Below are 25,645 nucleotides of genomic sequence, written 5' to 3'. Positions count from 1 at the left end.
TGGTAGCTCGAAAGTCAGGGTGCATGTGAGGCTGGAAAAGTTCAGCCTTCTATTTACCCAAACACCCTTAGGAGGTGAGAGACAATTCTAGTGAGTTCTGGGGAGGAGTATTGATTGAATTATCATTGAAGTCTGTTAAAATTTTCTAGGAATCACAATATATAGTTACATTTGGTGGAATGTTTGTAATGAGAGGACTCCCTAATTTGGGAAAGGTGACTTCGTAAGGTATGTTCTATGAATAAGGAATGGTTCTAACTACAGACAGGGAAGTTTTATAAAATACTGCTGGTCACTTTTTCAGCTTCCCTAGTCAGTTATTATTGCCTGACTCCCACAGCTAACGTGGGATTCCCTGTTTCAGGTCAGGAAGCTCTTTTTGTGCTTGTACCTGCAGACAGATCTGTGCTGGTGTGTGCCATGGGAGGTCCGGGCTGGCTCTCTTGCTAGCTGCCAGTTCCGCCTTTCTAATGAGTCTCCTTTCTAATGAGCTCCTTTGTGATTGTTTTTATTTTATTTCCTCCACTTCCTTCTAACTGCCTTCCCACTTTTTCTTCTCTTCTGCTTTTATTTTTCCCCCTGATTTCTTCCTCAGTGCTTTTCCCCCCTCTTCTTTCTGGAGTTCCTTCGTAACTACAAGATACATTTTGTATATATTGAAAATGCATCATCACCACCTATCCACCCCCCCCCCACACTTTTCTTTTTAATTGAGTACCTTCTAGGAACTGAACACTATCTGAATTTTAAAAACAAGCACAACAACAACAGTAAAAACTATGACCCCTACCTTCAGAGCAGGGGAGAAGAAGGAAGCTAAACATATATAATCCGGTATGATTTAAAGAATGGAGCTGTGGTTGAGAATATCATATGACAATATCTTTTGGAGTTGAAATAGGAGAGCAGAAGAAACAGGAAGATGCAGGTGTGCAGAGACAGAGCTCAGCTCAGCGCCTCCTGACAAGATGGGTCCTCAGCCTTGAGTCTGTAATTCACGATGACCTCTTTCTCTTTTTGCTTCGTAGGCACACTTTCACAGTTACTTCATTTAGGGGTCAACAGTGCTAATTAGCAGTCTTTCCACTTTGTGGCATGGGGCTAGAGGTTATGCAGATACATAACATCAGAGCCTCTGGGTGGGTTCCAGAGAGGGGCAGACTGAAGCAGTCTGCAGTTCACAGCAGTTCGTGTGGCAGAATTTTGGGAACACCTGAAAGTTCTTTCTTGTACCCATCTATCTTTACTTAGGTTGAATTTTTTGTTATTGTTGTTTGTTTTTTGATAGGGTCTCACTCTTCAGCTCAGGCTGGAGTTGCAGTGGCATGATCTTAGCTGACTGCAACTTCCGTCTTCCAAGCTCAAGTGATCCTCCCACCTCAGTCTCCTGAGTAGCTGGGACTACAGGCACACGCTACCATGCCTGGCTAAATTTTGTATTTTTTGTAGAGAAGGGATCTTGCTGTGTTGTTCAGGCTGGTCTCAGGCTCCTGGGCTAAAGCAATCTGCCTGTCTCAGCCTCCCAAAGTGCTAGTATTATGAACCGCTGCAACTGGCTTGGTTGAACTCTGTTCTTAGGTTTATTTGTTCATAATCTATATTCCAAAACATTTTGAGGTAGCTTGCAATAGAAACATAAATGCACATAATTATAGAAAAGTTCAAGTAAAGATGAAAGGGGGATTTGAGAACATCTACAAAAGGGGACAAGTTAATGTACAAAAAAACCAGGACAATATTATTATCATAATTAAGCACTCATTTTTACACTGAGCTTCCTGGAAGTCATGGTATAAAGAGAAACACCGTAAGTAGGTTAGTTCCTATGTTTAATAGAAATTATGCTCTTTTTTAAAGTGTAAATAAGCTGCCACCACCACCACCACGATTTTATTTTTTACACTAAATTTTGGAAGGGTAATATAATGTTCATTTTTATATGGTAGAGAGTAGAAATTGCAAAATGCTTTATTATTAATTACTGGTAAATACCTTTTACTTAATACAGAATACAGATTTCAGTGCTGCTATGTAGTAGGTGTGTAACATTTTATTATTTTCCAATTTTGCATATGACCTGATGTAGGTAATAATAGCTTGTGGATTAGTCAGAGTTCTCCAAAGAGGGATAACCACCTAGATAACCTTTTGACTTTCTTCCAGAATAATGTTTTTGTAATTTGTGTGTGTGTGTGTGTGTGTGTGTGTGTGTGTGTGTTTTGCAGGGGGTAATGACATGGCCTTAATGCTTTAAATTCACAAAAGAACTTAGAAGCCCTGTATTTCCTACTATATTGCAATAGCACATATTAAAGAATCCAGAACCATCTAAATTTCTTGTTTCTTATACCTAAATAGTAAAAAAATCACATATAGAGAGTAGCTAAGGGAAAACACTCATTCATTTTGATCACTTGTATATTCTTTTGCATGTTTTAACAAACCAAAAAGGCTTATTCTGAGATGATTCTTGAGTAATAGATGTCATAATTCATTGAACATGAGATCAGTTTTAATGGAGAAGTATCCTATTATGCGTGTCTTGTAATATACATTTAAAAATCATTATTCTAACTATCATTGATTTACAAAAGGGGTTTTCTTTTTCAGAAAATGGCAGCGTATTGAGTATTGAGTTGTGTCTATGACCCAGAATATAACTAAATGGCCATGATGATTAATAATTTCTTTTTGTAATTATGTTTGCATATCTATAAATTAATTGATGAGAAAGTTATCTTGTACATGTTCTTTTAACACTCCTACCAGGTGGTGACAGAATTTCCTATAATCAATTAACAAAACATTTTGATGAGAGCGGACAAGGAAAACCCCAAGGTAAGAGACCAATTATCTTCAATCTTTTATTTTAACATTAGTTGTAAATTGATTGAAATAGTTTCTTGGAAATGCTCACCTATCTTTTCTAAATATAACCATTCACTGATTACCTATGTGAGCTTTCAATGGTTGTAGATATTTAAATGTAGCTGAAGTTTAGGGGAAAAGTAATTATGACCCAATTTCCTATAATTGCATATAATTTATAACCCTAAATGGTAAAAATGAGTTAAGATTTACTGTTGAAGGATCTTAAAATGGCATACAGCATATATGGATTAGCTAATTTATAAGGCGATGAGCTACTCTTTTTAAAGACTGTGTCTTAGTTTTTGAACAAATGCTTTTGGGTGGTGGAAGACAAGTAGTATATTGTTCTCAACCTTAGTGTGGAAATTCATATTTGCAAATGTTAGGCTCTTTAAGTAGGAAATTATTTTATGTATTACACTAAAAATTTAAGGGTCACCTTTATAAACTGAATTTTAAATTCTTAGTTTGACGCATATAAATTCATGCCAGAACCATATTGTAGTTTTTGCCAAAGAATTAAATATAAGTTGCTGTATATTTCATGGGGAATAATTCTATTATTATTACTATTATTTACCATATGTGCTTAGTGCTTTTCAAACAATCATTTGTCTTCCTTATTAAAATAACTCCTCAAAGTATGTATAAGAGGAGAGGGCTGATCATGATTAAGTCTACTCATAGTTATTATTTCTATTAAATTTATGCTTACCTTCATCATTTACTAGCTGTGTGACCTTGGACCAATTAATTAACCTTTCTTTGTCATTTTTGCCAAATGAACATATAACACCTGTCACATGGAGTAGTTATGAGGACTAAATTATTATTATATGAGCAGATGTGACAAGCACATACCTGGAATAATAACGATAATAACAATAATCTTGCCAGCAAAAATATTAATGCCAGTTAAACATCTGAATGCTTCCCAGGTATGTGGAACTATCCTAAACACTGTTCTAAATAATCCACTTGTTTAAACTTCCTAACAACCTTTAAAGTTTAGTCCCCATTTTTATTCTCATTTACAGTATAATACCCTTTACAATTGTTTTCCTCCTTGGGTACACCTCCCTTTAACTTTTTAGCTATTGGTTTGTGTGGTCAGCCATTTGTTACTTTTTGCCTTTATAAACAAAGCAAACTCATTTTTCAAGCCGGGTCATTCTGGGGGATCCCAAGTTGAAATGGTGTATTAGAATTATCCAGAGGAGTAGAATCCAGTTGGGCTGAAATATATTAAAGAGAGACATTTATTTTAAGAAATTGGCTCACTCTGTAACCAGGATAGCAAGTCTGAAATCCTTTGGACAGGCTGGCAGACTGGAGAATCAGGTAGGGGTTGATGTGAAATTCAGGCAGGAGTTGAAATTGCAGTCTTGAGTCTGAATTCCACAGGGCAGCAGTCTGGAAACTCAGGTAGCAGCTGATGTGGCTGTCTTGAGACTGAAATGTATGGGGTGGGCCAGCAGGCTGGAAATGCAAGCAGAGTGTCTATGCTGTGGTCTTGAGACTGAATTCCTTCTTCTTTGGAAAGCCTTTAATCTATGTACTTAAGAACTTCAACTGATTCAATGAGGCCCACACACATTGTGAAGAGTAATCCCCTTTACTCAAACTCCACTGATTTAAGTATTAATCACATCTAAATACACCTTCACAGCAACATCTAGATTGGTGTTGGGGCAAACAGGTGGGCACCATAGCCTGGTCAAGCTGATGCTTAAAATTAAGCATCATAAATGGTTATACTTAAGTCACACTTCTATAGGTTTAGTTGAACTTCTGAGTCAGCAAACCTCTTGAATACCTTTTAGTGCTAGACACTGAGTAATGGACTTTTATGTGTACTATTTCTTTTCCATTCTGATGGCTTTTTCAGCTTGGATCCTTTGAAACCACACAAGTCAAACATTTACAGATAGCGTCTAATAGATCTTCTGGAATCATTTATGGACTTACAAAAGTCTCTTAGAATTTATAGAATGGGCATTTTATGAAGTATTTTGTAGAAAGGATGTAGCTGAGACTTATAAAGTATAAAGACTTATGCAAAGCAATATAGTGAATCACAGAGCAAAGAACAAGACCAGGGGGCCTCAGGACACTCTAGCTCAGTGCTCTCTCCAGCACCCACCTCATTTCCTCTTGCAGAAGAAGCCCTGTTCTAATGATTCTCATTAACATTCTAGACTAGGAGACATGGAAAATTTCATATTATACCTTCCAGCATTTTTTACAGACTGGAAGAGGGAGGATCATTTTATATTTACAGCATGCATCTGGCTAGATGAATAGGTACCTTTTGTAGATGTTACTGTTTTCAGGTGATAGAGAAGTAAAGTACACATACCATTTATATAAATGCTGGCATTTCTATGCAAATAAACAAGGTAGCCCAAATAAAGTGCCTCTGTGTGCAGAGCTCAGGAAGTGTTCTCAGAGATCCCAAGGTGGGAAAATGAACCAAAGAGCTCTGGCTTCTTCTAAGCCTATTCATCTCCTAAACTGGTTACAGCAACACAGCAAGTAAGTGGTAAGATATTGAAGTAAACAACATGTAATATTAATGCACAGAAAAGCACAGTATCCGCATTTCAAGATATATTTGGTAACTGGGAAAAAGGCTTAAATGTACAGCTGCACTTTGTTACATTTGTAAACATTATGGGATAAACAAAGGTGGTTGTGGTTGTTTTTTAATCTTAAAACTTCTGTGCTTTAGTTATTTTCCAGTACATGAAATAGAAAATAATTTGCTAATTGGTCGATTATGAAAAACCAAACTTTATTGCATATGAGAAAATCAGTGATTAGTCTACTGTGTGTTTAGTCAACATTAAATTGACAAAAACAAATGGAATTCCATGTGATTTTCTTGGGGTAAACAGATGAGATCGGCAGGGAGGAGACTCTGAATTCTGAAGCACCTGGGAATTCCAGTAAGAATCACAAAATCCACAAAGAAGCCAGTGAAGCCACCCCTGATTACCTTGAGGAGTTCCAAAGATATGCTGAAAAAAACATAATTCTGCTTGGAAGTTCTCCACTAGAACAGGTCAGCATTAATAGTATATTGAGAAATGTAAGACAATCTCTCTTTTTCAAATGACCAGTTGAAGTGGCAGGCCTACACATGGTCTACTGATGGTGCTTACCAGCACACTCTTTCTAGAATACTTGATGACTTCATTGAGCAATTTTTAAATTTTTTATATGCATTGTAAAATGTGTAGGCTGAAGTTATGCTCCTTATCAATATTTAGGAGAGGTAAGGATATTGATAAGGAGCATAACTTCTGCCTACATATTTTATAAAGTGTATAAAATTTACGTTGTACAATTTAGTTTCATTATGTGCTTTTCTTTTGTGTTAAACTGCTCATTTCTAGCATGTTATGAATTATTGATAATAAAATATGAAACCAGTATACACCTACTTGGAAAAATTAAGAAACTGCTTGGACCTGTTTGCTCAACACTGTATTACTATGTGAATATTCTTGTACTTCTGAAGTCACTATTTAAGGAACTTGGGTGTTCTAATTGTTGTGAGTTGCACCGCACAAGAGTCTTTAGCTGTTAGACTATCTTGACTTCAAAGACAATCTGATTTCTCTTCTGATTTCTGTGTCTGTAGGTTCTATTTATGTGTAATATGCCATTATGTGCTCTGACCCACCAAAGACAGGAGAAGTGATAAAAGTACAGGAATCTTATGTGTCTAGCTCCAGTAAGTATGTGTGTGTGTGTGTGTGTGTGTGTGTGTGTGTGTGTTGTTGTTGTTGTTGTTGTTGTTGTTTTGTGAAAGGTAAGCAGACTCAGGCTAAAGAGGAAACAATTCACTGGGTGAAAATGACTATTCTCAATGAAATCTTTTATAACAACATGTCAAAAGTGGAGATATTATTTGGTACTTCAGAAGAGACAGGAATAGCTTAGGTGGAGGCTGGGGGATAATATCCTCTAATTTGGAGTACGGAAATTCCATGCAAGTTTTTCATATCTTCCTTTGTGCCACTCAGGCCAGAATATCATGGACACATTAAGGTTATGTCTATTTTAAGCTTTCTCAAGCAAGTGACCCAAATTAGCAAATACAGCCTTCCTTAACAGAGCCAGTTAGATGGCTCCGATAGTGGTTTGAATTGTGTTCTCCAAAAATATGTGCACCTTGGTATCAGGGAATGTGACCTAATTTGGAAATAGAGTCTTTGCCGGTATAATTAAGTTAAGGATCTCCAGATGAGATCATCCTGAATTTAGGGTGGACCCTCAATCCAATGACTGATGTCCTTTTAAGAGAAGGAGAGAGAGATTTGAGACCAAGACATGTGAGGGAAGAAGAAATTGAGGTGGTGCATCTACAAACAAAGGACCACCAAGGATCGCCACAGTCACCAGCAGCTCGGAGAGAGGCATGCAGTGGATTCTCCTGAGAGCCTAAGGAAGGAACCCCCCTGAGAACACTTTGACTTTAGACCTCTGGCCACCAGAACTCTGAGACAATAATATCTGTTGTTTTCAATGATCATGTTTGTGATAGTTTTTTATGGCAGCAGTGGGCAACTAATATAGTTCCTGGGATAGTTGATCTCATTGGCTAGGCTTCACTTCACTGCTCTGTTAACCTTGCCTCACACCTTTATGAAGACAGGGCTCTCAAAGGACATGGAGGTGAAAAGATGTATATTTTTATATATCTTTTTTAAAACAAGTGTTTTTCAGATGTATATTCTGATACATTAACAGTTCAACATTTCCATTTTTTTTTGCACCATATAGTGCCATTGTATATCTTTTAATTTGCACCATGTTTTTGATCATAAATACCTGGATTTCTTTGGGATATGTGGCTAATATTTTTAAATCCTCATTTTCTACAAGATAAACTGAGGCACAGAATGCTCACCTGCTTCACTGTTGCGAGGCTGTCATTCAAAAGCCAGCACAGTGTCTAGAAGCCCAACACAAGTAGAACTCAAGCCTGCATTTTTACCATGTGCCGGTATTAGGAGACAGTTCACATATCCAGGAGAATTCAAGTCTTCTGCAACTACTACCATGATTCCCTTTAAACACTGAAATTTGTGATCCTATTTTTTTCTCCTAATCAATATGTCTTAAATTTTGTGAAATTCAACCTAAACTGACTACCTGAATAATTGCAAAAGAAATCATGTGCTGACCTATGATCATAGATTCATATGACAGATTCGTATGGGGGAAGGAGGCTGAGCTGGAGTCAGACCTCTGTTGGGGCATGGCTTTTATACTCACGGGGTGTCAGATCATAAGCAAATTATTTAACTTCCTTGACCTCAGTTTCCTTATCTATAATTCAGGGGAAATTAGATCTACCTCATTTCATTGAATGGAGGATGAGATGAGTCATCCAAGAATAATCTAGCTCAAAGTAGCTGCTGATTAAATGGCAGGAGGTACTATAGAGAGCAAAGATTCTAACACCCTTTCTCAGGTCAACGGTCGCAATGTTCTTATGTTCACTGTGTCGGGAAGTTCTATGAACATGCAAGGTAGTATCATAAGCAGGAAAAAGCTTCAGATGTGGTGTTAGAACTCATAGCTTTCATCTTCATTCAGATGTTTATGTGAACTTAGACCTCTGTGTTAAATAGGGCTAAGTAATTTGAATCTCTTATGGGTGTGTGGGGATTGAGATGTGTTCAAGTGCCTGGCAGTTAATGTTTTCTTTTTCTTGTGACTCATTTTCTATATTTGTTGAGACCATTACCTATTTTGACTTTTTATCACTGTTGTAACGGTGAACTGATCATTACAAAAGGCAAGATGTTTAAATGGAGATGCAGGCAGGGGAGTCCCAGCTGGGGTGAGTGTTGCTGGCTGAGTCTCTTCTCTTAAACTACTTATCTGTAACTACTGATTTATCTGGTGACTGGAGTGATTACTTCTCACTGTAACATTACAGAGCCTTGTTGTGGTGGAAAACCTGGCATGATAGAAGAATTCAGATTGTAAAAAGAGATGGGGCACTTGACTAAGGTTACCAGTGGGACTGAGCTGGGAATTGTCTAGTACAGAGGTTACTATTTGAACGCTCATTAGATTTGGAGATCCCAATAGTTGATGTACATCTTGGAGAGAAAAAGAGAATAAAAATCTCATATATATATACTGTATAGCGAAAGGATGGTGTTATTAAACTTTGTTAAATTTCAATATCCAAGCACATCTACTGTGGGACCCCCACTTTTTTCCTGTAGACAGTAGAATATGGAAGAATGAAGAATTTCTTTTCTCATTTTACAAAAACATTATGTGTGGTTGTGTATGTGTATGTCTGTGTATATGGTTGTGTGGGGGAATGGATGACTATGCATATATGGCTCTGTGTGTGTGTGTGTGTGTGTGTGTGTGTGTGTGTGTATGTAGGTGGGTGGGTATGTATGTGTACATGAACATGGTTGTGAATGTGTGTGTTGGGGCAGGGGGTGTGTAGAGCCCCAGTGGGACTGGTATCACTGAATTCCCAAGGATTCAGCATAGAACTGACGAGAAAACTACTCTGGAGTTGAGCTTTATTTAGCAGGGGTGATGGCAATGTTAGCAGTGATGCAGTCACTCCTGAAGCTATAGGAAGCATCAGCCAGGACTAATATATGAGCTAATGTAAGTCACTCATTGGAGACTCCAGAAGTACCCAGAGAAGGAGAACTTCTCAGCTGGCTGAGATCTCATGATAAAGGCAGATGTAAGAGCCCATGAAATCTGGCCTTAGGTAAGGTGAATGTGACGAGTGAACAGGATAACCACAACACTACAGAAACTTAAAAAAAACTGGGTCACTTAATGTGACCGCTTTTTATTCTACAGTTATCAGTCTACATAGGATAGGCTAGTTCTGTAAGTATCTCAGAAAGGTACTGTAGGTGATGCTTCCTGTCCAAGGCCATCAAAGAAGAAGGGTATCATCTGATATGGTTTGGCCCTATGTCCCCACCCAAATCTCATCTTGAATTGTAATCCCCACTTGTCGAGGGAGGGACTTGGTGAGAGGTGATTGGATCATGGGGGCAGTTTCCCCCATGCTGTTCTTATGGCAGCAAGTGAGTTCTCACAAGATCTTATGCTTTAAAAGTGTTTCCCCTGGATCTTGCTCTCTCTCATGCTTCAACATCATAAAACACACCTCGTTCTCCTTCACCTTTCACCAAGATTGTAAGTTTCCTGAGGCCTCCGCAGCCATGTGGAACTATAAATCAATTTAACTTTTTTTTTCTTTGTAAATGACCTAGTCTCAAGTATGTCTTTATAGCAGTGTGAAAATAGGCTAACACAGTATCCCAAAGCATGAGGAGATTAGAAAAAACAAAACCAAGAGCTGGGAGGATGAGAGGGGAAGTGGGGAGGTAACATTCTCAGAGTCAGCTGAGGACATCCCATTTCAAGGGCCATGCAAATAATGAAATATCATTTTTATTCTTATCATAGGGCAGTTGCCTAAGTATAGAAAGCAACTTTAGAAATATTTGTGCTTTTTACATCCCACTGACATTGGAAAGCTTGTAGGAATTATTTTATGAAATGACTTAGGTCTGAGAATTATCTAGTAAAGAATAAAACTAATTGATTAAGTGAATAAATTTAATTAATTTAGTCACAGAGGAAATCCAGGGAAACAATAATACATTGTTTTTCAAATATGTATTAAATTAGAAATAAAATAATTTTATTTTACATGTTAGCTACCAGGAGGAAATGTTTTCCTGGAAATTCCCTAGTATCTACTGTATACTGTGTACCTGTTCCTAATCAGTTGCAGATAACTAGGTTTTCCTCTAAATTTTAATTGTAGACAATCCATACATTTAGTTTATTCAATTAGGAAACCGTGATTTAAGGAGGCTTTTTTTTGTGCAATTAATGAATAGTGTTTTTTAAGATTTTTGTCTTGATTTAAAAAATAAAATATAGCATTTAGGCTAATGGTGGAATGAATATGTGAGTCCAAACTAAGCAGATGCCAGGGAAACAAACCAGTATATACCAGCAATTAACCCTACTTTCCCAAATGCTTCATGACTTTCTGGCATTTGGCAGTAGGTATAAATAAAATCTAACACTGTGCAGTGAGTGAATGTCAAGTTTGAAATCAGATACTTGGATATGTGAGAAATTTTAAAATATAAAATCTGTAATAAAAGTATGTAAATTCAAGATGAAATACATAAAGTATTTTAACAGATTAATCAGTATATTTTCTGTAAGCCAGAACTTACTAATGTAGTAGGTCATATACTGTCCCTTTAACATTATATTAAGTATAAATGCAGGTGTAATTTAAAATTCAATGAGTAAAGCTATAAAAGGCAAAGAAGCAAGAGCACAGAGCACAAATATTTTATGATTAAAAAAACAGTGGTGATTGTCCATATTTTAGTTTAAGGGAAAGGATAATGACACTGCCATTCTTTATAGTTTGCAAGTTTCCATCACTTTCTTTGCCTTTTCTGAGGCAGGCAAGAAAAGTGCCCTATTATTATAAATGTGAAAGAAGGTCTAGAGGACAGAGATATCATTTTATAGTTAGAAGGCTCACAGAATTTTAACAGAAAGCTTTTAACATTTGGTTACATCTATATAAGACTATTTTACTGTCTAATTTATAGTATCCCCAATTTTTCCACATTTGGCTTTCTTTTTATTTATTGTTTTATTTATTTTTAAATTCCTTAGCCACTTAACATACTTTTTTTTTTTTTTGACTGAGTCTCACTCTGTTGCCCAGACTGGAGTGCAGTGGTTCAATCTCAATTCACTGCAACCTCTGCCTCCCAGGTTCAAGCGATTCTCCTGCCTCAGCTTCCCAAGTAGCTAGAATTACAGGTGCCTACCACCACACCTGGCTAATTTTTGTTTTTTTAGTAGAGACTTCACCATATTGGTTAGGCTGGTCTCAAAATCCTGACTTCAAGTGATCCACATGTTCTCGGCCTCCCAAAGTGCTGGGATGACATGTGAGCCACTGTGCCTGGCCTATGTGGCATACCTTTTGAGTTGGCCAGTATATTCTGGAGACATTTGGATAGAGACATTCTTGCCAAAGCTGACTAGAATTCCAAGAGAAGCAGGCTACCATTCAGAATGAATAAATATTTTAGTCACATTATCTTTGCTTGGAAAATTATTTAGCAGTGACAGTTTTGTATTTGCTTAGTACCGGGTCACATTCTGTAAGCACTTCTAGGTGAAAAGTTTTTGTTTCATTTGTAAAACAAAAATGATGCTTTTTTAAAAACTTTTTTTGTTATGATTTATTTTATATATGATCTTTTTTTGTTCTTCTGCCATTGGTAGTATTTTTAATGTTGAAACATAAAATAACCTCCAGTCTCCTTTCCAATACTAGGAGCTATTGAAGTTGATAATTAGGCAACTGAGATGGCTGAAGAAATTTATATCATTTAAAAAAATGTGTGGGCTCACTGCATAACAGGAATCTATGAATGAGTAAAGTAACTGATTCTACAATCATTCAAAATAGGATGGTCCAAGCATGTATCCCTGGTGGTCAGACATAGTCCAAGGATAACATTTTATGTATGTATAGATGAGATGTTCACTGATTATTCTTCAGTGAACGTAAGTTTTTAGAACTGAAATTTAGTACAAATAGATTGTCAGAGAGTTTAAGATTGTATTATTAGATAAGAATCAGAAGGGCAGAAATTATTTATTTCTGATTGAGGAAGTCACATTTTCTTTACTACTCAACTAAGCCTTAGGGTACGGTTGGTTCATGGGCTCTTATGGAAGTTCAGGAGCCAGACAGGACAGGAACCAGAATAGGAATCTGCCTACCTCTGCATTGACTGGGGTGAAAGAAGAATGTGTGTTGTGATTATTGGGAATACAGTAAGTCCTCACTTACGTTATCGATAGGTCTTGGAAACTGCAATTTTAAGTGAAATAACATATAAAAATTGATTTTACCATTGGCTAATTACTAGAAACAAGAGTTAAGTTCCTATGGCATATTTCTAGTCACAAGTACATCACTGAACATCTAAATAAAGACCAAAATACTTCTAATTTTAAGCATTGAAATCAATGTGGGCTATACATATGTTTAAGAAAAATTATTTAAAATGAGAATATTGGCTAAATAAGAAAAATTTTTATACACTTATTCCAGTTTAGGGTGGAAGGTGGCTGGAGTCTGTCCCAGCAGCTCAGGGCACAAGGTAGGAGCCAACCCTGGACAAGACACCATCCCGTTGCAAGGTGCACTCACACACCCCCACATTCACCCACACTGGGACAGCATAGACACACCAGTAAACCTAATGGGCACATCTTTGGGATGTGGGAGGAAATGGGAGGACCCAGAGAGAACCCACACAGATATGAGGAGAATGTGCAGACTCCACACAGGTAGTGGCCCTGGCAGGGAATTGATTTTCTTTGTCCTTGTAATGAAATGACATTGACTGAAACATTATTTGAGGAAACTGCTGTATATATTTTTATGTGCTTATGAAACCATATGGAGGAAAGAGCCAAACAAAAGAATGCAATAATCACCAGTAGATTTGCATATTCGGTTAAACTTTCAGATCCTGAAAGTTAGGTATTTAAAATTACAGTAAAGTTGTTCTTTTTTTTTTTTTAAATTGTCCTGAGGTTTTAATTTATTTATTTATTTGTTATTTTTTTAAATTGCGTTTTAGGTTTTGGGGTACATGTGAAGAACATGCAAGATTGTTGCATAGGTACACACATGGCAGTGTGGTTTGCTGCCTTCCATCCCCTCACCTGTATCTGTCATTTCTCCCCATGCTATCTCTTCCCACCTCCCCACCCCCCCGTCCCTCCGCCATTTTTCCCCAACAGACCCCAGTGTGTAGTGCTCCCCGGTAAAGTTGTTCTTAACTTACTTCCAGCTCTTTTTCTTTATTTCTCATTTATATATGGGTCACCACCACAATGATCAGGATATTTCCTCGAAGTTCAAGGCAAGCTCAACTGGCTGCCAATTAGCCTTTTGGCAAGAAGTCTTCTGAGCTTTAGTAAGCTCTGAAATAATATTAATGCATGAGTTTTTGGTTTTCGTTTCAGAGCAAAACATCTGTGTTTTACAGAATTTTGCTGCAGTTTCACCATACTGAGTATGCCACATTCAACATTACTTTATTATGTATAATTTTAAAACAAACAACACCATTTTGACAAAAGATTGAATAATTTCACCTTCTTCTTTGACTACTTATTTCAATTCCCCTATAAAGTTTCTGGTATAACTAAACTTTCTTCAGAAACTCAGCCCTCATTTATATATCAGCAATGGATTTATGAGCCTCATACTGAAAACTCATGCTGTGTAAGACAGAAATGAGAAACTGCATTGCTTTCAGGAGGAAGAAACTCTCATATTTGATATCAAACAAACAATAACACTTCAATAATAAAATCAAGATATTATGCTATATTCCATGAGTTTCTTGAGAGAAAGGGCTATGTCTTTTTATCTTCAGCACCAAGAACAGGGCCTGGAAGAAAACAAAGTTTACCTTCATGGAATATTTGTTCAATGAATGAGTGAAGGAGTGAGTGAATGCTTCAGGTAACTAGTATGGGAAAATTATCATGGATATCACTGGCTTATAAATGTTCTGTGATATTAATTTTCTCTAATGCTGTTATAATGTCATTATGTGGAGTGTTATGATTTGGTACTTTCATGTATATCAACTAAATTACTTTTAAAAATATTTAAGTGTCATAGAATAGAGAAAAGGGCCCTTTAATAATATAATAGCTAACGTTCATTGCATGCCTACTGACACTATTTAAGCACTTTAATTTAACCTCACAGCTCCATAAGTGAATAGTATATTATCACCCCCATTTTATAGAAGAGCAACCTAAGGCACAGAAAGACCAAGTAACTTGGGAAAGGTTTTACAGCTAATAAGTTGCTCAGTCAGGATTATAACTTAATCATAACCATTATACCATCTTGCTAATGAGAGTACACGGTTTTAAAAACTATGGCTTTTTAATATAATTTTTTTTTGTCAATCATCTGCCACTTTACTTTTTGCAGGAAGTGACATCCTCAGGCCAATGCAGTGATTTTCACATACTTGAAATTATAGTAGAATATGGACCACAATATTTTATGAGGCAAGTGATAACATGATTTCACCTTGTATTTGGTAAACCATGTATGAGTCAGATTCTATGGAGAAATGAAACCAATAGAACACACACACACATGCCTATGAGGAGATTTATTGTAGGAATTTGTTCACATGATTATGGAAGTCAGAAAGTCCCACCAAGCACTATCTGCAACCTGGAACCAGCGGAAACTGATGGTTTATCTCTCAGTTTGAGTCCAAAAGCTGAGAACCAGTGATAGTGGTGGTGGGGCTGCTTGGGTCCCCAAATAAGTCGTAGAGTTCAAAGACCTTGAAACCAGGAGCTCTGTGTCCAAGAGCAGGAAAAGTCGGATGTCCTAGTTCAAACAGATTGAATTCACCCTTCCTCTCTTTGTTCTATTCCAGCCCTTGATGGATTAGATGCTGCTCACCCACACTGGTGAAGGCTATCTTTATAACTTGGTCTACTGATTCAAATGTTAATCTCTTCTGAAAATACCCTAACAGACACACTCAGAAACATTTTACCAGCTATCAGGGCATCCCTTAGCCCAGTCAAGTTGACACATCAATTTAACCATCACAAACCTAGAAAAACAAAGTTGGTAAATATTTACAATAGCTCAAAGACTCATTGATATTCCTTGCAATTAAACTGGGAAAACAAAGCCCAATGCAGACTAAATTACAAAATAATCATTCCTTTATTTAAAAACTATTAATATTATTTTTGATTAACAAACATAATTTTATGTATTTATGGGGTTCAATGTGATGTTTTAATATGTGAATACAATGTGGCAGAATTAAACCAGGCTAATTAACATATCTATCACCTAGCTTACCTATCTTTTTTATGGTGATACATTTGAAATTTGCTCTTATTTTGAAATATATAATACCTTATTATTGACAATAGTCATCCTGCATACAATACATCTCAAAACCTATTCCTCCTGCTGTTTGAAACTTTGTACCCTTAGATCAACATCCCTTCCCCATTTTCCCCCTCCCCCACCTTCTGGTAACCACTATTCAACTTTCTACTTCTATGAGTTTGACTTTTTTGGATTCCGCATAAAGGTGAGATCATGTAGTATTTCAATTTCTGTACTTGGCTTATTCCACTTAGCATAATGTCCTCCTGGTTCTCCCAGGTTGTCAAGAATGACAGAATTTTCCTCTTTTTTTTTTTTTTTTTAGACTGAATAGTATTCCATTGTGTATATATACCACATTTTAAAAGTCCATTTATTCACTGATGGACACTTAGGTTGATGCCATGTCTTGGCTATTGTGAATAATGTTGCAATAAACTTAAGACTACAGATATCCCTTCAACATTGATTTCAGTTTCTTTGTATATATATACCCAGAAGTGAGATTATTGGATCACATGGTAATTATAATTTTAGTTTTTTGAGGGATTTTTATACCATTTTCTGTAATGGTTTTACTAGTTTATATTCTTATCTATCAAGTTCTTATCAGGTATATGGCTTGCAAATACTTTTGTTGTATGGGTTGTCTCATCACTTGGTTGCTTCCTTTGCTATGCAGAAGCTTTTAAGTTTGATGCCATCTCATTTGTCTACTTTTACTTTTGTTGCCTGTGCTCTTGTGCTTTTGGGGTCATATCTAAAAAAATCACTGCCCAGACCAATGTTGTGGAGATTTCCCCCTGTGTTTTATTCTAGTAGTTTTGTAGTTGCAGGTTTTATATTTAAGTCTTTAATGGATTTTGAGTTGATTTTTATATATGGTTTAATGTAAGTGTTTAATTTCATTCTTCTGCATATGGATATCTAGGTTTCCCAATACCATTTATTGAAGAGGCTGTCCTTTTTTCACTGTGTGTTCTTAGCACCTTTGTCAAAAATCAGTGGGCCATAAAATACATGGGTTTATTTCTGAGTTTTTTTATCCTGTTCCATTGATTGATGTGTCTGTTTTTATGTTGGTACCATGCTGTTTTAATTACAACCACTTTACAATATGTTTTTAAATCAGGGAGTATGGTGACTCCAGCTTTTTTTTTTTTTTCCTTTTTCTCCAGATTGTCTGGCTATTTGAAGCCTTTTGAAGTTTCATAAAATTTTCTGTTTCTGTAAAAAATGACATTAATTTTTTTTTTTTTGAGACACACTCTTGTTCTGGTGCCAAGGCTGAAGTACTGTGGTGCAGTCTTGGCTCACTGCAGCTTCAACCTCCTGCGCTCAACTGATCCTCCCACCTCAGCCTCCCAAATAGCTGGGACTACAGGCATGCACCACCACAGTCAGATGACATTAAAATTTTGATAGGGATTGCATTGAATCTGTATATTATTTTGGGTAGTATAGACATTTTTTTCAATATTAATTCTTCATATCCATAAACATGGTATATTTTTCCATTTGTTCATGTTTTCTTTAACTTATTTCATCAGTATTTTTGTAGGTTTCAGTACACGTCTTTGCATCTTTGATTAAATTTATGCCCAAGTATTTAATTTTTTTGTTGCTATTGTAAATGGAATTGTTTTCTAATTTATTTTTGATAGGTCATTATTAGTATGTAGAAGCAAAACTGATTTTCATATGCTGATTTTATATCCTGCAAGTTTACTGTAATTGTTTGTCAGTTCTAATAGTTTTTTGTTGGAATCTTTAGGGTTTTCTCTATGTAACATCAGCAAATAGAGATGACTTTATTTCTTCTTTTCCTATTAACATGTCTTTTATTTCTTTCTGATGCTAAATTGTTGTGGCTAGGACTTACAGTACTATGTAGAAAAGAAGTGGTGAGAATGGACATCCTTGTCTTATCTTTGATCTTAAAGAAAAGCTAAAATACTAGTTACAGGTTTATCATATATGGGCTTTATGGTCTTGAAGTACATTCCCTTTATATCTATTTGTTCAGAATTTTTAATCATAAAAGGGTGTTAATTTTTTTAAAGGTTTCTCTGCATCTACTGAGATAATCACATGGTTTTTTATCCTTCATTTTGTTATTATGGTGTATCACATTTATTGATTTGTGTATGTTGAACCATTCAAGCATTCCGGGGATAAATCCCACTTGATCATGGTGAAAGATTGGTTTAATGTGTGATTAAATTCAGTTTACTACTATTTTGTTGAGGATTTTTGCACCTATGTTAATCAGGGATATTGGCCTGTAATTATCTTTTCTTATAATGTTCTTGTCTGGCTTTCATATTAGGGTTATGTTAGCCTCGGAAAATGGTTTGGAAGTACTTTCTCTACTTCAGTTTATTGGAAGAGTTTGAGAAGAGTTGGTTTTATTTCTTTAAATATTTGGTAGACTTCAACAATGAAGCCATGGTCCTGGGTTTTTCTTTGTTAGGAGACTTATTTTTACTGATTCAATCTCTTTAGTAGTTACTGGTCTTTTCGGATTTTCTATTTCTTCATGATTCAGTTTTAGTAGGTTCTATGTGTTTCAGAGTTTATTGATTTCTTCTAAGTTATCCAACTTCTTGGTGTATAATTATAGTAATTATAAATAATTCTTTGTATTTGTGTGATATAACTTATAATGTCTCCTCTTTTCTTCTGATCTCATCTATTTGAGTCTTCTCTTTTATTCCCTAATCTAGCTAAGGGGTTGTTGATTTTGTTTATCTTTTCAAAAAAAACCAACTCAGTTTGGTTGATTTTTTTAAAAATTGTTTTTCTAGTACCTATTTTATTTAATTATGCTCTGATCATTGTTATCTCCTTTCATCTTCTAACTTGGACTTAGTTTGTTGTTTTTACACTAATTTCTTAAGGTGTGACATTAGATTACTTATTTATAATCTTCTTTTTTTAATGTAGGTATTTGCACTATAAATTTTCCCTTTAGCATTGCTTTTGCTGCATTTCATAAGTTTTGTTATGTTGTGTTTCCATTTCTCTTTTCTCCAAATATTTTAAAATTTTCTTTTTGATTGTTTTGTTACACATTGCTTGTTTAGAAACATGTTGCTTAATTTCCACAGATTTGTGTATTTTTAAATATTTATTCTGTTACTGATTTCTAGTTTTATGCCATTGTGTTCCAAAAAGATACTTCATATGATTTCACTGCTCTTAAATTTGTTAAAAATTTGATTTGATCAAATAACATTTGATCTATCCTGAGAACATTTTCTATGTACTTGAGAAGAATGTATATTCTGCTGCTGTTGGATCAAATGTTCTATAAATGTTCACTAGAGCCACTTGGTCTAAAGTGTAATTCAAGTCCCATTTTTTATTTGTTACTTTTCTGTCTAGATGATCTGTCCATTGTTGAATGTGAGATACATTTCTTTGTCCTGATTTTTTATAATTTTATTATGATGCGTCTTGATAAACTCCTCCTAGACTGAATTTGATTGGCAACCTCTGAGTTTTCAGTATCTGTATGTTGTCTTCTTTCCACAGATTTGAGAAGTTTTCTGCCATTATTTTCTTAAATATGTTTTTGAGGCCCTTTTCTCTCTTTTTTTCTTTCAGGAATTCTTATGCAAATGTTAGTTACTTGATGGTGTCTCATAATTCTATTATGCCTTTCTTATTCTTTTTAATACTTCTTTTATTTTTGCCCCTTTCATTGGATAATTTCAAATGTCCTATCTTTGAGCTCACTGATTCAAGAGAGAATCAGTGCTTGATGAAATCAGTTGTTGAAGTTTTCTACTGAATGTTTCAGTTTAATTATTGTAGTCTTTACTTCTAGGATTTCAAATTTTTTAAATTGTTTATATTTTGTCAAATTTCTTATTTTTTCTGTGAATTGTTTTCCAAATTTTTTTAAATTTTGTATTTGTATTTTTTGGTAGTTTTCTGAACTTCTTTGTTAGTCATTTCATGGATCTTCATGTTTTCTGGGTTCCTTATATAGCCATACAATGTTTTTTTCTTGCCCACTGCACAAATAAAATTGAATCACTGAGACTATGGCACTGCAATAAAAAAGAGTTCATAGGTTAGGGGTTTTTCAAAGACAGTTTGGTAGACTATGGGCTCAGGTAGCGGATAAACTAATGGGTTGAGTAAGAGATGAAATGATAGGGAATCATTGCTGTCCTCTTGTACAAAAGTCAGTTCCTGGGTAGGGGCCACAGGACTGGTTTGTAGGTCCAAATGAGGCCCTTTGATTGTCAGAAATACAAAAACCTGAAAAGATATCTCAAAAGGCCAATCTGAAGTTCTACAATAGTGAAGTTATATGCAAGAGTAATTGGTGAATTATGACCTCTTATAATTACCAATTGTAAATCTTACAACCTCTAAATAATTACCAATAGCTGCTAATTATTTAGAATTTAAGCCCCTCACATCCTTGTCACTTGGTGGTCTTTCACTAGTTTCAGAACAACAGTTAAGTTTTGGAGAAGGGCTATTATCATTTAAACTATAAACTAAATTTCTCCCGAAGTTAGCTTGCCTAGGCCCAAAAAAGAGCAAAGATAGCCAACCTGTGGTGCTAGAAGTAATACGGAGTCAGTCATGTCAGATTTCTCTACTGTCATCATTTTACAAAGGTGGTTTCAACTGCTGAACTTTACTGGTTTATTTTGGTGATGTTATAGTTCAGTGATTGTTTTAATAATCTTTTTATTCGTATCTTGATAAATATAAATTTGAGGAGATAGCCACCTCTTTGGCCTTTGAAGGTATTCTTTAATGGTGATAGACCTTTACTATTTACTCTAGCACGGGATTCTAAATGGGCCAGCTGGTAACAATCTCAGATAGTCAGACCTTAGTGTTGGGTTCTCAAGTTGGGCTGCGTTGCTTTATCTGCTCTGAGGTTGAACAGTACTGAATGCTGTGTTGTGTAGTCAGGTGAGACTACTGGCTAGGCTCTGCAGTCTTCTCTGATCGGGTTGTTGTCCTTGGCTGGCTAACACTGCTGTTTGGATTCTGTAGTTGGGCAGGGCTGTGAGATGGGTTTTGAGTCTAGGTGAAGACTCTGGGTTTGCTGCTTGGCCACACAGAGTAAGTAGGATCCGAGGCTGTGGTCCGCAGGTATACATGGACTTGGGCTTGCCTCCAGAACTAGGATAGTTTTAAGCAGAGCACTGAAGTTTGATCAAGTCATCACCCAATAGCCAGGAATGGGGGGGTGGGGGTGGGGAGTGGGAGCAGATTCTATAATACTTCCAGGTGTATTCACTAACCTGCAGTTGCCTCTTGACTTGAAAAAGACTTAACAAGACCACCGAGACTTAGTTTGATCATCTCTCCACTGCTTGGGAAGGTTTGGGAAGGGGTAGAAGCTAGAAAAGAGAGAAAAAGACCAGAAATTGTCCCTTGACTTGGGGAAGACTTAACAAGTAGCCAGACTGCATAAGGAAGCTGGCTAGAAATTCGAGCTTCTTAGGCCCATGGACCTTGTTTCTTCCAACATGATGCTGTTGGCTGGTTTCTCTGGTGTGGTACCTCCATTTGCTGGAATGAAGAGCAACTACTAAAATCTGCATGCTGGTCATTGTGGGACCCACCCTTATTCCTTCAGGTGGTCTAGCCCTGGCAGTACTCTTAATGTTTTACATGGCCTTTACAAAGGGTCACTTTGCAGGAGGCTCACTTTGACTTATCCCATGGATAAGACATAGTTCTCTCTGTAGAAACTGTGAGTCCGGAGAATTCTCTGTATGTAGTGCTGTCCTAGCCTGGGGGAGGAGTGGTGCAGCCAAAGAGAACCATTTCTCATGCCATTTGCTTTTGGCTTTCTTGGTCCTGTGGTCTAAGGGGATGTCTCAGCCTTGTACCTGAGTTCTGAGATATTCGTGATGGTATTCTTGCCTGTGGATAGTTGCTAATGGATTTTTGTTGGAGGCATGAAGTCAGAGAATTTCTGTTTCACCATTTTCCTTACCTACCATTGAGTTTATAGCTTATATACATTCCCCTACTTTAAAAAAGACTATTAATCCCAAAATATATGCCACATTAAAAAAATACATTTCTTCTGTATAAAGCCTACCTGGTCACATCTTACTGTCATTTTGCAGAAATAATTGCAGGTATTTATTGTTATATATCAAGTGTTTGATATCTAACTTACTGAATGAACAAATAATTACAGAAAATCTGAGCCACTTACGTACTTATATCCTTGCAAAGTTATAAATTCACTTAGAGTTTTCAAGTGTTATAACTCAACACAGTGACACCAGTCTCTATATTGTTATTATGACATTGTTGATATTGCTTTTTGTATTCATCACCTTGGGCGCCCTTAACAAAATTCCACAGACTAGGGCCCTTAAACAACAGTTCCGGAGGCTGGAAGTCCAAGATCAGGGTACCAGCACGGTGAGTTTCTGTGAGGGCTCTCTTTGTTGTGGGTAAGATGGCTGTCTTCATATTGCGGGGAGGGAAATGGAGCAAGTTCTCTGGTGTCTCTTCTAATAAAGACATACTCTCAGAAGCTCCTCTAAACATAATTATCTCCCAAAGGCTTCATTTCCAGTGACCAATGCATTGGGGGTTAGGGCTTCAACATATGAATTTTGGAGGAGCAAAATTCAGTCCATAGCACTTTTTCTTAAAAAACTCTAGATTTTAATGAAAACTTTTCTACATAGATCTTAGGTCATGAAAAATTTATTTACCCTGAGTACTGAAGGATGTACTTGTTTTACAAGCATTTCAGCTCAAGTGCTTCTAGTTGCTGAGTGCTTTGTTTATTTTAAGATAGGGCTTTGGATAGGAAAGAAGCCTGAGGCTGAGAAAGAATACTGCTCAGAGATGGGTGGACTGCCAGAATATTGTGAAGTTGTACTCCTTCTTGCTATCAAAGACCTAAAGTGCTTCTAAATATTCCTGGAAGAAGATTTTGACATGCACTTTTAGCAAGGACAAAGTAAAATAAAACTATTTTATCACTAATATTTATAATTTTTTTTCAATCATTTGAAAGCTGATTTATACCATAATAATTCTGTGCTATTTATCAATTTGGAAAAGGTGAACTATTTTCAAACATGTACTGAATATGTACCATTGCTACTATTTAGATTGCTCACATTGAGAGTTTCATATGTCAGGGTATATGATGGTATAATGGAAAATAGCTTGAAAAGAAATAGAGAGTAAATTTATATTCCTGTGATTGAAAATTTTCAGCAAAACCAATGATTCAATTCTTAGCTTCTCTAAATAATAATTTTGATTAACTTCATTCCCAAAGAAAAGTGAGGCGAAATGTGTGTGCGTGTGTGTGTCTGTCTGTCTGTCTACCTGTTTGTGTGTCTATGTCTGAATATATGAGAGAGAGAGGGAGAGAATTTGTCAGTGAAGTTGCTTAAGGATCATGAAAAATAAAAAAGGAGATATTTGAGGAAATAATCTTACTGCAAATGCTTCAAGACTGTGTCTCATCTCCATGTCTGTTAAAATGTGAGTTCCATGTAGAATTTGTACAAATCCAAGGATAACTCCCAGTATGCTCAATCCTCTAAACCCAAGATGTTGAGTACATTTACAAACTTCTACAACAGAATCTAGTAGGCTGCAGGAAGCCTATTTTCAAAATGTCTGTATAACACCAATTAATATTAACAAGAATTGTATATGAATATGAAGAGAAACAGCCTCCTTAACTTTCACTTTTCATTTTTTTCTCTAGTAAGTTATTGCTGACCACAATGTTCATTAGTGACACAGTAAAAAGGAGCTACTGGTAAATAATAACAATGCTTTGTAGTTATACAGTGCCTTTGATCAGAGCAGCTCAGAGCTTTTGTAGCTCATTAATCTTTGAAATACCTCAGTGAAATACAACAGTGTCAAGACTTACTACCTTCATTTTTAAACAGAGAAACTGAGGTATTTGCAAGAAACTCTCCCAAGGTCCCTCAGTGATGTGATATCAGAATCAGGTATATGATGTAAAAACTGGAGATAATTAGGGCAAATATGAACAGTCCTCAACAGAAACCAGTAGTAGCCTCTGAGAAGTTTCAGAGAACTATGATCAGAAACAACATTGCTTTAAAAGACATTTTCATCTATTTTTATTTGTAATTATTTCTTCTATTTAGTAATGAAGAGCTGTTTACAACTTCCCATTAGGATCACTTAATATTGGGACATTTTCTTAAGAAAATATTTTGTTTTGCATTTTTTATGTGAAGAAATAGTGTACATTGCCTATGTAATAATTTAATTACCAATGAAAGAAAAGGCAAAAGTAATTTTATATATATATATATATATATATATATATGCATCTATCTGTGTTTTCACATCTATATATGTTTAATCATTTAAATGTAAATTTACCTAGTCATCCATTGATTTTGAAGAACATTGTCAAAGAGATATTGTACTCTACTTCGTTGCAATTTTCATATAAATAGAGGTTAAGAGCATAGACCCTGCAATATTGTTATTATTTTTTCAAAAGCCAACTCAGCTCCAATCAGAAATGACAGTCAGAAGATATCAAAGCACATGCTTTTCCACACAAGTATCAAAGGAAATGACTCATTGTGTGGTTTATTAGAAAACTAAACTTTTATTTTTTAAATGATTATTTTTCATTGCCCCTTTACTCTGTTATTGTTACTTATGTTTTCAAAGGCTAATGCCAGGGACCCCTGTGGAGTGGCAAATTCTGTAAGAGCAGAGATTGCCTAGCTTACTCATGTATACACACACACACACACACATACACAAACACACATACACACACAGATAATTTTGTATTTTGTGTCTTTGTCCCCATTCCCCATTTCCTAGTACATAAGTAGCAGTTTTTTTTTTTTTTTTTTTTTTTTTTTTTTTTTTTTTTTTAATAGTAGGCCTTCAAGATTGCCCATCCATCTCTTTGTTATTTGGCTGAGGGTTTTCGTTTCTCATCCTGTTTTGTTTTTGTTTTTTGGAATACCATGGCTCTCCTATGATTATCTCTGATGTTCCTTAGTTGAAGTCCAGTGCCACTTCTAGTTAAATGTCATCCATCTCTCAGAATACCTGAGGGGCTAATTACAATACATGTTCCTGGGTATAAACATGTATTTACTATCTCATAATCTCAGTAACAATAGGAGACCCTAGAATGTATGGTTTAACATCAACCCTCTAGGATATTTTTATATACATTAAAGACTTCTTCCTGTCTTATAATAATAGTTAATACTTCTATAGCACTTAGTGTGTGCCAGGCATTGTTTTAAGTGGTTTATGTGTAGTAATGGGTTTAATTTTCACAAAGATTTGAGATGGTATGGCAAAAAGTACTACCGTGCAAAGAACTTGAATTCCTACTCTCTGTATATATTTAAAATGTACTTACTGTAAATGAGATGACAACATAAGATCTCCAATACATGAGGCAGGAGTTTAGATTTAATTGAGAGGAAATTGCAAACATAATACAGAGAAGCCCTGGTTATCCTTACCACAGATTGATTTATTTTTTAAAAATCATCACTGGAGTGGTTATTTCATCGAGACCTTTTTCTATGGTTGGCACATGTATACTTATGTAAGAAACCTACACATTCTGCACATGTAACTTGGAACTTAAGGTAAAATTTAAAACATTTAAAAAACCCGTAAGTACTAAATTTTGAGGTGTGATAACCATATTATGGCTTTGAAGAAAATGCCTCCTTTATAAGAGATGGATAC

At 35.8% G+C, this 25,645-nt stretch overlaps 1 protein-coding gene across 1 annotated transcript in view; it reads left to right on the top strand.

Moving 5' to 3' along the window:
- LOC101045670 (uncharacterized) overlaps positions 1-25,645 on the top strand; it is a 292,425-nt gene that overhangs the window by 35,558 nt on the left and 231,222 nt on the right. The window lies entirely within an intron of this gene.

Source organism: Saimiri boliviensis, chromosome 4 (genome assembly GCF_048565385.1).
Source record: "Saimiri boliviensis isolate mSaiBol1 chromosome 4, mSaiBol1.pri, whole genome shotgun sequence".
NCBI classification, from domain to species: Eukaryota; Metazoa; Chordata; class Mammalia; order Primates; family Cebidae; genus Saimiri; species Saimiri boliviensis.
This window is presented reverse-complemented; position numbering and strand designations above follow the sequence as displayed.